The 13,878-nt window shown below is 48.7% G+C and overlaps 1 protein-coding gene across 3 annotated transcripts in view; it reads left to right on the plus strand.

Moving 5' to 3' along the window:
- Nucleotides 1-13,878, plus strand: part of EFR3B (EFR3 homolog B) — a 1,036,998-nt gene that overhangs the window by 690,476 nt on the left and 332,644 nt on the right. The gene's annotated exons all lie outside the window — the stretch shown is intronic.

Consider the following 13,878-nt stretch of genomic DNA (forward strand, 5'->3'; position numbering starts at 1 on the left):
TTGTTCCCAAGCCCTGTTATTGCTCCGAACTCCATGTACATGAAGCATATTTGGAGTTAGGAAGTAGCTTGAGGAATATTAGGAGCAGAATAAAGGGACATTTCCAAACACAGAAGTAGTAAAGGATTTTTATAATTAAAGAGCTAATGTATTATGTTTCTTTGTTATGTTTTGAACAAGCACATGTACCTTATTCCTAAATGGTGGTTAATTTGCATCTTTGTGCAAACATTTTTTTAAATTTCTATACCTCTTTCTATATTTACTGTATAGTTTTGAACAAAAATAAGTTATTGTCCGCCAGTGACTTTTTTTTGTTCTTCCTCACCCTGTATGCCAGCTCCCTGTGTCTGGTCAGCTTTACATTGGACGAGTGAATTACATGATATGCACGGCTTGTCTTTTTACAGTAGCACCGGCTAAAATCTAATCCTTCTGTTCGAGCTCCCGAACCTATAAACAAATAAAATCATCGTTTTTCCAACTGGTTAATGAAATAAAGGTCTTCAGTAGCTTAGACACATAAATCGGCATTTATATATGTCGACCTGCTACAAAGAGGGTATATACTGTTTAATAGGTAATTAGCCCAAGTTAGCATCCTATCATATTTAATTGGTTGCAGTCATGATTGTACCTAAAAACCATATTTTTTTAAATAGCCCTGTACTCAGTATGTAATAAAACCAAAGTGAGTACAGTCTTAAGTTCAGGACTGTCTGTGCACAAACATTTAAAGTAATAGTAAAAGGGTACAGTAAAGCCCATGCCCGAGGTAAGGTTAAGACTTGAATAATAAAAAAAACCTGTACTACTTAAAACTAGCAAAATCATAATTTCTGTAACTATTACATCCTAACGCACCACAATTGATATTTCATTTTGAAGATGGCACAATTTAGTTTTTCTTGACTTAGTGCTGTTATGCATGTGGTTGACCATCCATGTTTTAGTTCTTTAATAGATTGCCCAAGTGATTGATTGTCTTTGTTATCCATGTGATTGCATGTAATTGTAATTGCATTTATATAACACTCACTATCCCATACGAGGTGTCAAAGTGCTTGTTCGGCGAGTAGCACGCTACTCTGGAACCCATAAAGGATTAGTGGTGAATTAGTACAGTGAAAATATGAAAGTAATTTGAGTGGTGGATATGTTAGTCAGTTATTTGGATTGAGAAGGATAGACGAGGGAAAAAGGTTTGCATTTATATAGCGCTTGCTACCCCTGATGGGGGGAGGGGGTTGAAGTGTTTTTTTGTTTGGCGAGTTGCACACTACTCTGGAACCCATACAGTGTTAGTGGTAAATTAGTATAGTAAAATATGAAAGTAATTTGAGTGGTGGATTTGTCAGTCTGGTATTAGGAATGAGAAGGATAGCGAAAGGGTAGAAGAGGTAAAAATGTTTGCATTTGTATAGCACTTGCTACCCCTGATGAGGTGTTGAGGTGTTTTTTCGGTGAGCAGAATGCCACTCAGGAACCCATAAAGGATTAGTGGCGAATTAGTATAGTGAAATATGAAATTAATTTGAGCGGTGGACATGTTGGTCTGTTATTTGGATTGAAAAGGATAGTGGAGGGACAGAAGGGAAGGATTTTGATTTTTTGGGGGAGCTCATAGCAGTAGGAGGAGGCTTTGGGAAGAGTAAAAGGGAGGTGGAGCGGGATGAGTACAAGGAAGGTGGAGGGGATGAGTAAAGGGGAGGTGGAGAGTAAAGAGTCAGAGGGAGGGTTTAGAAAGGCTTATTTTGGGGCATTGGAATAGTAAAAAGAGGTATTAGATGATGCAAGGAGGGGTAGAGTACGGAAAGGGTTATTTTGGGGACCATAGTGGTGGTTTGGGATGAATTAGAGATTGGAGTTAATGAATATATTGATAGTAGTATGGTTTGAGAAATAGGCTAGTGCATTGGAAAGAATAGTAGAAAGAGGTTTGCGATGAGTCCGAGAGTTGAGCTGGAGGATATATTGCCAGTGGTATAGGGTGAAAATAGGGTAGTGCATTGGATATGCTGATTTAGAAGAAAAGTAATAAATAAGTAAACGTAATACATATATAGATCCAAAAGTAATAAAGATATAGATCCATAAGTACCTGGAAGGTAAATAGATGCATAAAGGAAGGCAGTATATGTAGATTAAATAAATGCATTAAATAAACTCTGGCTTCCAAGTGTTGTTGTACTTTTGTTTTATTTATTTTTATATACATAGATATTTGTTTAGTTGATCAATAGTGACACAATAGTAGATAAATAGTTATGATAAAAAGATTTAGTTATTTATGCAGTTGCTTATATACACATGTTAAAAACATAGAATAATAGAACTATCAGTAATTTAATTATTTGTTAAGCAGAACTAATGAATATATATAATAGTTTTTTAAACAGAAGTATTCTACACGTTTATACATAGCAATACACACATAGGTACATATCTATAGTACAAATAAATGCTTATATACAGTATACTGTATATTTCTATCTGTTTGTGTATGGTGGTTATGTGGGAAAGAGCCATTTTTAGTGATTTTATTCTTGATGAAGAGCGGTCCCGTTCTATGTATCGCTTTGTGTGTGATACAAAACAGCTTGAACGTGGATCTTCTGGCAACCGGTAAACAATGTAGGACTTTTAAGACAGGAGAGATGCGGTCCCGCGGTTTTATACATAAGAGTAATGTAAATGTAAATGTTATCACCAACGGTCTCTAAGCGCTTGCTTTGGGAACCCGTCCTGGTTTTTCCCTGTGAGATAATCCGTACTGGGCACCCCCAAGGTGAAAGCCAGGCATTCCGCCGCGGGGGGCCATAGTGGAGATTAAGCAAGCTATTGCCCGGAGTTGCAGAGTGTGAACCCGTGATTCGAGCAGGCCCCAAAGCGAGAATTATCGAGTCCATGGACATTTTTGGGCTCAAGACCCTGCCGCGTCGGGAATTGAACCCTGGTCCCGGGTCTGACCTCTGCTTCATGGTCTGCCTCTTCTAACCATTGAGCCACACTTCTCCAGTAGTTTGGCAGCCGAGTTCTGAATCCGTTGTAGTCTTTTCATGAGTGTTAAAGGTGATCCATGGTAATGTCCATGTTTTCATTCTTTAATATGTTATCTATGCAATAGAAAGTTTGTGTTATCCATGTGATTGAATATCCATGTCTTCAGTCTTTAATATCTGACTGGTATGATTGAATTCCAATGATATCCTTTTTATTGGATTAGGATGTTTGACAAACCACACCTTTAGCTATTGATACATTTGAGCTAATTTCAGACCCCATTTGGGGGGCAGGGGGCAAGCCGGGCCTCGACTGTGGGGCTTGAGGTTGTTTACTTCAGATGTCCTGGGGTATGTCCTACTATGTGTAGGTTGCCAAACTGGGCAAGTTCAACCCTTCTTCACTGCCTCTTAGTGGTAGTGATGGCGAGTTGTCACATGATTCTCAGGGAGGTAGTGTGGGGGTGCTCAAGCTCAGAACTCAACAAACAGTATAATAAATGATTGTCCAACCCAGTGCTTGACCTTAAAAAAAGAACAGCACTTGAGAATGCTCACTAGAACTAAATACTACACATATGAATATGTCCACAATGCAATTTATTTTCCCGGTAGTCAAGTAATACTATTCGCCCTGGTCCTCCCCTTAGGTTAGATTCCTCCCTAAGTCAGTACTTAGCAAGATTAGGTTCAGTTGTAGATTACTAAGTGCTCTTGTAATTGTGCTCAGTATCATTTTGAGTCACTGTTTCCCACGGAACAAGTCTATGTGCAAACTGGTGGTCTCAGCGGCTGCTTACTCTTCCTTTGCTTAATTTCCCCCATCTTATGGTATGAGTGTGAGTTGGCAGTTACTCTTGGCGTCCTCAGCGGTCGTGTCTGCAGTGATGCGGCTGCTCTGAACTGTCAACAGCTGCTCAGGGAAATGCTGGTTTTCTCACCGTTTGTTTGATGGGGAAGCAGTGCTGCCCTGCTCAGACTGTTCAGGTCCGGATCAGTGCGGCCATGCACAGGCTCAGCCCGAGCAAAAGGTAGACTTAGCACAAGCCTTACTAGTTGAGTGGGTACCATGGCTCAGGCCACGCCGTGGTCTTGGGTTGGACAGTGGCTCAGGTCACACTGCATTCTCAATCTGAAAGAAACAGGTTAGTATTAGATTCCTTACCCTAGAATATCCCCAGGCGTCAGACTGGATCCGGAAACTTTTGCGTAGCAGGACCCTTGCGCGTCGGTAGGCGTCGTCTGCGGCTCCGCGTCCGTCGTCAGCGTCGTTGGTGCCGGATGACGTCTCCGGAGTACTTAGATGCCGCCCTCGCGCGCTGACGTCAGTTCTTCTTTTTTCCGCGCAAGCAGGCGCCGATCTGGAAAAAGCTGTACCCTAGTCAATTTTTGACTAACTTTTTCAAATCTTTTTGATAGTCTTTCGAAATCTCTCGACTCCGACGGTGCCGGTAGGGATGCCCGGGTTCAAACCCTGCGCCGATTGTTGCCGGCTGGTGTCGGTAACCGACCCCCATCGCTGGTGCCTTCACTGTCTGTGCCCTGACCACGACGACAAGTCCTGCTCCGACTGCCGGGCCTTGACGTCCAAAGCTAGACAGGAGCAGTCCCGCAAGCGCTCGAGCTCCGGCAGTCAGCCACGCGCCGCTCGAGGTCCCGGTCCAGAAGGAGGTCGAGGGACCGGTTGCGGGGCCGGAGTCACCACAGTTCCGGGAGTCGTCATCAGTCTTCAGGATCGAAGTCTTCAGGTTAGAGGTACAAGAAGTCAGAGAGGCGACATCTCTCTTCTGACACCCCCCAACGCTCGCGCTACGCGGCAGGGGATTCGAGCGACTCACCCCTGCGGCTCCACCGGAGTCGCAGGCGTCGCGGCCTGCTCCATACCCGCCGGTCCCAGGGCAGAACGCGATACCGGAGGAGATCGAGGCCTTCCTCATGGCCATGAGGTCGCTCACTCCTCCGTCGGGTTCCGCGGCGCCTTCGGGCCAAGCGGCCCACACTGGGTCCCCACGCGGGCCGGCTGCTTTGGCCCCGGCGTCGTCGGGTGCTTCTGCCCCGGCGCTGTCGGCGACTTCGGTCCCGATGCCGCAGGGCCCCGCTGGATCCGGATCCGGGTTGTCGCCGGTCGATCTCACGACCCGCCGGCGCTGGCCCCCAGGGTGTCGACCTCTGCGCCGTCCCAGGACGACTTCGTCCCCGGTCCTACCCTCGATTCGGGTCCGGCATCGTATTCGACGCCGCTTGGAGATTTCTACTTCTACGACCTGGCCCCAGCCTTTGAGCCTGAGTATCAGTTGATGGGTGGTGAGGAGGATTGGGAGGGGTCTGAGGACCCTCTGGCACATGAGTGCCAGTCTTCTCAGGACTGGACAGGTGAGCTTGGGGAGGCCAGTGGTCTGGACACTTCGCCCGATACTGGTTTTGTCTCCCCTCCTACCGTGGCTACGGAGGAGGGGGCTGCCTATAGTGTGGTGCTGACGAGGGCTGCCAAGGCCTTGGGCCTTGAGCTCCCCATCGCGGCCGTGAGGACTAACCTAGTCACTGAGGTCCTTAAACGGCAGGCAAGCTCGGCCGAACCTCTGCTGCTTTTTATTGAGGCCTTGTCAGACGTTCTTCTGGGCACTTGGTCCAAGCCCGCTACAGGTCCGCCTGTAGATAGGAACGTGGCCAGGCGCCACCGCCCGGCTCCGGGCGACCCTTGCTTCCTGTCCTCCCACCCCACCACCGAGAGCCTGGTCATCCAGGCCTCTAACTCCCAGACCGCATTCCCGATGGCTCCCCCCGATCGGGAACCCAAGAGGTAAGAGCAATACGGGAAAAAGGTGTTCTCCTCCCTGAATTCGGGGTTGCGGCCAGTCAACACTGCGTGCCTCTTGGGCCGTTACACCCACTCTCTGTGGGACACGGTCGCGGACGTGCTGCCACAATGTCGGGAGGAGGCCCGGACTAAACTCGCCCAAGCCCTTGCGGGGTCAAGATGCAGCACGGTATTCCATCCGGTGTGGGCTGGATACCACGAACTCACTGGGCAGAGCGATGGCAACGACGGTGGCGATTTGTCGCCACGCCTGGTTGAGGTCCGCCAACTTTTCGGCTGATGTCCAAAACACCCTTATGAACATGTCGTTTTATGGCCGTCGCCTCTTTGGCGACAAGGCAGACCATGCGCTTGAGCGCTTTAGGGACTCCAGGGCTACGGCCAAGTCCTTGGGCCTCTCGGCCCCCGCCAGCAAACGGTTGCTTTTCGCTCCTTTTGGCCAAGGAAGTGGCGCCCTCACACGTCCTGCCAGCCACGAGCCGCAGACTACCATCCAGCGCGGTGGTGGACGTGGAAACCGCCGTGGCGGCGGTCGGGGACAGCGGTGAGGCCAGTCCACACCTACCCCTGCAGCATCCGCCTCAAACCCCTCCTAGTCCGAGCTTTCAGTGACGCCAGTGGGGGGCAGGGTTCGCCATCACCACCTCCACTGGCGCACTGTCACATCGGACAGGTGGGTGCTGCAAATCGTCCAAAGGGGCTACTCCCTCCCCTTCGAGGCGTCCCCCCCCAGCCATGCTACCGCAGTACCACCGCGTGTCGGGGGATCACTTGAAACTTCTACAAGAGGAGGTTACGGCCCTCTTGGCCAAGGGGGCCATCGCGCGCATTTCTGGGCCAGAAGTAGGGTGTTGTTGTTACTCCCACTTCTTTCTGGTACCCAGGAAGGGCAAAGGGGGCCTACGCCCTATATTGGACCTGCGGAACGTCAACGGCTTCCTCCGTAAGGAGAAGTTCAAGATGCTGACACTGACTCAGGTCTTAGCTGTCCTGGACCCGGGAGACTGGATGGTAGCGTTGGACTTGCATGACGCTTATTTTCATATCCCCGTCCTGCCGGCCCACCGGTGTTACCTGCCACGAGCACTTTCAGTTAACCGTGCTCCACTTCGGCCTTACCAGCGCCCCACGGATGTTCACGAAAGTGATGGCGGTGGTCGCAGCTCATCTGCGCAGGTTAGGGGTTTCAGTCTTCCCCTACCTCGACGACTGGTCGTTGAAGGGAGGCTCGTCCCAGACAGTCGTCAGCCACCTCCAGACTACGGCCGACCTCCTGCACCTGCTGGGGTTCTCCATCTATGTGCCGAAGTCACACATGTGTCCCTCTCAGAAGTTCCTCTTCATCGGAGCGGTTTTAGACTTGGCGCAGTTTCGGGTTTAACCTCCCGAACAGCGGGTTCGGGATATTCAGGCTCTGATTCCAATCTTTCAGCCGTTATCCCGAGTCTCGGTCAGGTTGACGCTGCGGCTTCTGGGGCTGATGGCCTCCCGCATCCTTCTGGTGCATCACGCCAGGTGGGGGATGCGGGCTCTGCAGTGGGACCTAAAGTTTCAGTGGGCCCAGCATCAGGGCAACTTGTCCGACCATGACTTGGTCTCGGAGAGCACTGCAAGACAGTTGCATTGGTGGCTCACGGACCGCAATTGGGTCAGCAGCAGATCCCTCTCCCTACCCCAACCGGAGCACTTAGTTGTGACGGACGCGTCCCTCCAGGGCTGGGGGGGCCACATGGGAGAGGCGGAGGTCAGAGGCCTCTGGTCTCCGGCGGAGTCCCAGCTCAACATCAACCTTCTGGAGCTGCGGGCGATCCGGCTTGCACTGAAGGCATTCCTCCCCTCTGTCCGGGGGAGTGTAGTGCAGGTGTTCACGGACAACACCACCGCCATGTGGTACTCCAACAAACAGGACGGGGTGGGGTCGAGGACCATATGCCAGGAGGCTCTTCACCTCTGGCAGTGGCTGGAACATCAGGGCGTGATCCTGGTGGTTCAACACCTGGCAGGTTCCCTGAACGCCAAAGCAGACTAACTCAGCCGTCGGTGCATGATGGATCACGAATGGCGTCTGAACTCGGACGTGGCGCAAGGCCTCTTTCAGCAGTGGGGAGAGCCTTGGTTAGATCTATTCGCCACAGAAGAGAACGTGCAATGTCATCAGTTCTGCGCGTTGGAATTTCCATGGCAGCACTCGCTCAGAGACGCTTTTTGTCGCGAGTGGAGCTGCGGTCTGTTGTACGCCTTTCGGCCTATACCACTTCTGCCCAGAGTGCTGAAGGAGATCAGACGCAACCGGGCCCAAGTAATCCTTGTGGCTCCGGACTGGGCACGAAAATATTGGTATCCCGAGCTACTCAGCATGTCTGTCGATCCACCGATTCGTCTGCCTCTTCAGGAGGACCTTCTCTTGCAGCAGCAGGGGACGGTCCTCCACCCGAACCTGTCCAGCCTCCAACTCCATGCTTGGAGATTGAGCGGCAACAGTTGAGGCCATTTGACTTGCCTCCTGAAGTTTGTAATGTGATTCTGGCAGCCAGGCATCCCTCCACAAAGTTGGTATACGCCTGCAGGTGGAACAGATTTGTGGCATGGTGCACAGCAAAGGCTGTGGATCCACTCTCTGCCCCTCTTTCTGAGGTTCTCCTCTTCCTTCTTTCTCTTACCCAGTAGGGCTCTGCTCTGGGCACTATCAAGGGCTACCTTTCTGCCCTTTCCGCCTTCTTAAGGCTCCCTGATCACCCTTCTCTGTTCAAGTCTCAGATTGTTCATAGATTCTTGAAGGGCATCACTCATATGTTCCCCCCTGTTCCTTTTGTGATGCCTCAGTGGGACTTGAACCTGGTTCTGACTTACCTGATGTGCTCTCCTTTTGAGCCGCTTCATAACTGTCCTCTCCGTCTTCTTACACTTAAGACTGCTTTCCTGGTTGCCCTCACCTCTGCCAGGAGAGTGAGTGAGCTCCTGGCTCTTTCCTCCAAGCCTCCTTTCTTTTCTGTCCATCCGGACAAGGTTGTGTTGCGGACAAGACCCTTTTTCCTGCCCAAGGTAGTCACAGCCTTCCACATCGGGCAGTCCATCACCTTGCCCACCTTCTTTCCGCCTCCGCATCCCACTAAAGAGGAAGAGCGGCTCCACCGTCTGGACCAAAAACGTGCGCTCTCATACTATCTGGATCGTATACGCCAGTTCCGGGTGGATGACCAACTCTTTGTTGGTTACGTGGGCTCTAAGAAGGGACGGGCGGTGCACAAACGGACCATCTCTCGGTGGGTCGTGTTGTGCATCAAGGCATGCTACTCTGTTGGGCTGAGGGCCCATTCCACTCGGGCTACGGCGGCTACTACTGCCCTGGGCCGGGGAGTCCCTTTGCAAGACATCTGTCAGGCAGCTACGTGGGCCTCGCTGCACACATTCGCAAGACACTACTGCCTGGACAGCCAAGTCCGGAGGGATGGCTTCTTTGGCCGTTCCGTCCTCCAGGACGTCCTGGTGTCATTCTTGGTTTGCAGACCCACCACCGGAGTTGGTATTGCTGGGGTATCTATTCTAAGGTAAGGAATTTAATACTAACCTGTTTCTTTCAGTTGCACAAGTTACTTACCTTCGGTAACGATATATCTGTAAGAAACAGTAGTTAGTATTAGATTCCTTACCGCCCCACCCATCCTCCCCGTTCTGAGAACCGATATCTAGGGTTTCGGTCATCCCCTTTCAGGGCCCTAGTTTCATGGCACCAGTGTTGGTTTTTATCATGGCTTTGCGTTTCTGGCGCGGAAAAGCTGTGTATAAGAACTGACGTCAGCACGCGAGGGCGCCGTCTAAGTACTCCAAGACAAGATATGTAGGTGAGCAACCCAATATACCCTTGCGGGCTCGGGCAATACTTATTGTACAAGAGAGGCCAGCAAGGGATTTTGTTCAATTGCTATTAGTCAGCGATATTGGGACTTGTTATAAAAATCAAGGTTCCTAGAACTGTTAGTAATCAGTTGCTGTAATAAATCGTTAATTTGGAGTAAGAAGTCATAGAAGATCAATATCTACAATGTTACCACACTAACACAGTAAATAAATTCAAAAACCAGGATTTTGTTTTGTCTGAAGATTATTATTTGTTTTCAAGACAAAAAATATTTACAAAAAAGAAAGAAACATTTTTATAAAATAGGGTGCATAAACAGATATTGCTTAGATATTCGAAGTACAAATTATTTTAACCTTTGGTCTATCTAAACAGAAAGTCCAGACTGCTAATACAAAATAACACGATGATTTCAACTAAAAACAGAAGAAAATCAAGGATGATACAATGAATCACGTGCAGAGTTGGACTAAATAGTCGACGTTTCGGTCTTTTAAGAATTTTCATAAGACCATCATCAGGACGATATAATTCTACATACAGTAGATGACCCTTTTTAGTCAAGTACAAAAAAGTCTTCCCTCTGTTCAAAAGGACACCAGTAGTTCCAGTGATTTTGATATTAGACGGCAAAAAGATTAATCCTTTTATACCAGAGATACTAATGCTTTTAAGTTGAAACAATTTCAAGATTAAGGTTTGCAAACCTTAATTCAAACAGGTTGCGGTCCGGCGCTGTTTTCTTGATTCAGATTTCTTCGCCTCGTTTTTCCGAAAATTGAATGGTCGTCTTCCAATTGATCTACAAACATTGGATCCCTTGCTATAACAACCTGAAATTCTTTCAGAGATTATCCAAGGCTGGCCAAACCCCCAGCCCTGGCAAGCCTCAGTGCCTTCCTATCTGTGACTTGGTAAAGCACCACAGCTAAAGGAAATCCACTGGCACTACAGGCTTAAACCCTATGGCTGCACACCAATCAGCCAGTCACCCCATCTTTTCCCAACTCGTCACAGAGTTGGGAAAGGTGGGGTGAATGAGCGGAGACTTCAGGTTTCATTGTCAAGTGCTGGAAGTAGAACGAAGCAGTAGCAGTCCAAATGGGACCTGCACTGGCAGAAAGGTAAGTAAAACATAATTTTAAATGCTGTGTGTGTATGCTTGAGAGCGTGTGCCTGTGAAAGAGCATGTGTATGTGTGAGCATCTCTGAGCATTACTGTGTCGGTGAAGAAGTGAGTTAAGGTAAGTTGAAATAGGACGAGCTAGTACAAGTGACAATAAATGAAAGTGAGGGAGAACAACAGTGTAACTGTGTGTGAGATTGTGTGAATCACAGTCTGAGTGAGTTTTATGTTATGTTATCAATTGCTTATAAAGCGCACTATCACCAGAGGTTTCATGGCGCTAATCATGCTTCGCAAGTGTGACATCAGACCGACTAGTAGGCCAGCTCAAATAGCCAGGTTTTAAGTGCTTTCCTGAAGCATAATGAGTTGACACAACTTCTCAGTGTTACTGGGAGGGAGTTCCAAAAGATAGGTGCCAAGTGGCAAGATCTGCCTGCCTGTCTGGCAAAGTCTTCGTCAGAGAATGAGTGGAACACTGAGTCGGAATGAAATGAGTGTGAGTGTCAAATTGAGTGAAGATGAGTGAAACTGGGTGAGCATGATTGAGTCAGAGTGAGATTGAGTGAATCAGAATGAGTTGGACTGAGTGTATTAGGGAGAATGAGTGAGTAGGGGAGTTGGGGAGACTAGGTGAGACTGAGTGGGAATGAGATTGAGTGGCATGAGTCATTGAAACTGAGTTAATCAGAGTAATCAAACGTGAGTGCAATTCCAAATGAAAGTAAGTGAATGAGATCTAGTGAGAATAATTTAGAGAATAAGATTGAGTGCAAGCAAGTGTGAGCCAACCCCTGAGTTGAAGTCAGGCTAACTAACTGAAATCCGAGCCAAGAATTATGTTCCACTACTTTTAATGTTCACAAGCCCCCATTGGAAGCTGACAGTTAGACAGACATCAGCTCTTTCTCTGCAAAGTAGTTCCTTCCTTAGTCATAGAGAACTTGGAATTTGAATTACAAGAGGATCAGTGATAATTTTTAAATAAGGTTAAAGCAGATAGGAGATGTGTATCCACTGTCTGCACTCTCAGAACCAATTTTGGGTATGGGGGTTATTTTTAGGTCTCGGCATCGAGACCTATTGTTATGGAGTTCGCTCTGAAGGGACCTAGAGCTGTGAACACGCCGACCAGGGTCCGTGAACGCGCACACACACAGGCAGGCATGGCCGTGCACACACAGACACACAGAGAAACAGACACACGCACACACGCACGCACACACACACACCCCATCCCTCTCTGCCCACTCCCTCTCTGCCGCCCCCCCTCTACCCACACTCACCGGGCTCTTTCCCTCTGCAGTTGGTCAGTCATGGCAGCAGGCAGACTCGTGTCTTCTCCGGCGATCCTTCAGCTGATGTGCACGCCCACGCTGCGTCACGTGCGCGCCCACCACGCTGTTTTCACGCCCGTTGATCCTCAGCTTATTTACTTTGGCTATGGACAATTAGACCACCGTTTTGCTCCGTCAATCATGTTTTCTTGGGCTGCGGTGTCTACAAGGCAAGGGGGCAGTGCACTGCACATGGATTTATCCTCGTCACGCCAATCGGTATTGTTTAATTTTATTTCTTTCGATCAGCATGTTTTTTTGTAATCTCTGGGAGAGCCGACGCTGGGACTTGAACCCCATTCCACAGTGTCAAAGTCTGGACACGGAGTGAAAGAACGTGGCTGTGCAAGCTACCACTGGACCCACTATACTCAGTTACCATGAGGTGGCGATATCTGCCACTCACTTTCCTCACTGCACCTTTGTGTTAGCCACGATGATCATAATCATTTCTATCCACTTTCATAATAGGCTTGTATTTTCAAAGATATCCTCTAATACTGAAAAAAAATTAGGGCAATAAATATCTATACAGCAGAGTACGTAAACACAAAATGTCATGACATTTTGCACACTGTTGCAGGTCCGCTGTAGTCAAGGAGATTGTCTTCTGAGAAGTGTTTACATCCTCAAAATGACTTTCCAGTGTAGAGGACCATTGGTGCACCTGCTTATCTGGCAATATGCATAAGGATTACTACCTATCTCACTAATATTTTATCTTCGTAAATAGTTTGTTCACAGTACATTGTAAATTGTTTTCACATCATGGGAGCTCTAAAAATTGAATTCTGTTCATCGCTTCTAAATGAGGCGCTTTTTGGCATTCTTCGACAATGCTTTCAAACTAATTTCTGCTACTGCGGTAGATGGATGGCACTCCGGAGAATATTGTGTTGATCGGTATAGCTCTATAAGCCGTGCGCGCCCCTGGTGACCCTCCCGCCCGACCCCAGGTCTGCCCAGTAGAACGGCGCTCACTTCATCCCTCTGTGAGGCAGAAGGTGAGTGTGAGTGCAGAGTGCGCAGAGTGCGAAGTAGTGAGTGCAGAGTGAGTGTGCAGAGTGAGTGTGCAGAGTGCAGAGTAGTGAGTGCAGAGTAGTGAGTGTGCAGAGTAGTGAGTGTGTAGAGTAGTGAGTGTGTAGAGTAGTGAGTGCAGGGTAGTGAGTGCAGAGTAGTGAGTGCAGAGTAGTGAGTGCAGAGTAGTGAGTGCAGAGTAGTGAGTGCAGAGTAGTGAGTGCAGAGTGCAGAGTAGTGAGTGCAGAGTGGAGAGTAGTGAGTGCAGAGTGCAGAGTAGTGAGTGCAGAGTGCAGAGTAGTGAGTGCAGAGTGGAGAGTAGTGAGTGCAGAGTGCAGAGTAGTGAGTGCAGAGTGCAGAGTAGTGAGTGCAGAGTGCAGAGTAGTGAGTGCAGAGTGCAGAGTAGCGAGTGCAGAGTAGCGAGTGCAGAGTAGCGAGTGCAGAGTAGCGAGTGCAGAGTAGTGAGTGCAGAGTAGTGAGTGCAGAGTGCAGAGTAGTGAGTGCAGAGTAGTGAGTGCAGAGTGCAGAGTAGTGAGTGCAGAGTAGTGAGTGCAGAGTAGTGAGTGCAGAGTGCAGAGTGCAGAGTAGTGAGTGCAGAGTGCAGAATAGTGAGTGCAGAATAGTGAGTGCAGAATAGTGAGTGCAGAATAGTGAGTGCCTAGTAGTGAGTGCCTAGTAGTGAGTGCCTAGTAGTGAGTGCCTAGTAGTGAGTGCAGAGT

Source organism: Lissotriton vulgaris, chromosome 6, assembly GCF_964263255.1.
Source record: "Lissotriton vulgaris chromosome 6, aLisVul1.2, whole genome shotgun sequence".
NCBI classification, from domain to species: domain Eukaryota; kingdom Metazoa; phylum Chordata; class Amphibia; order Caudata; family Salamandridae; genus Lissotriton; species Lissotriton vulgaris.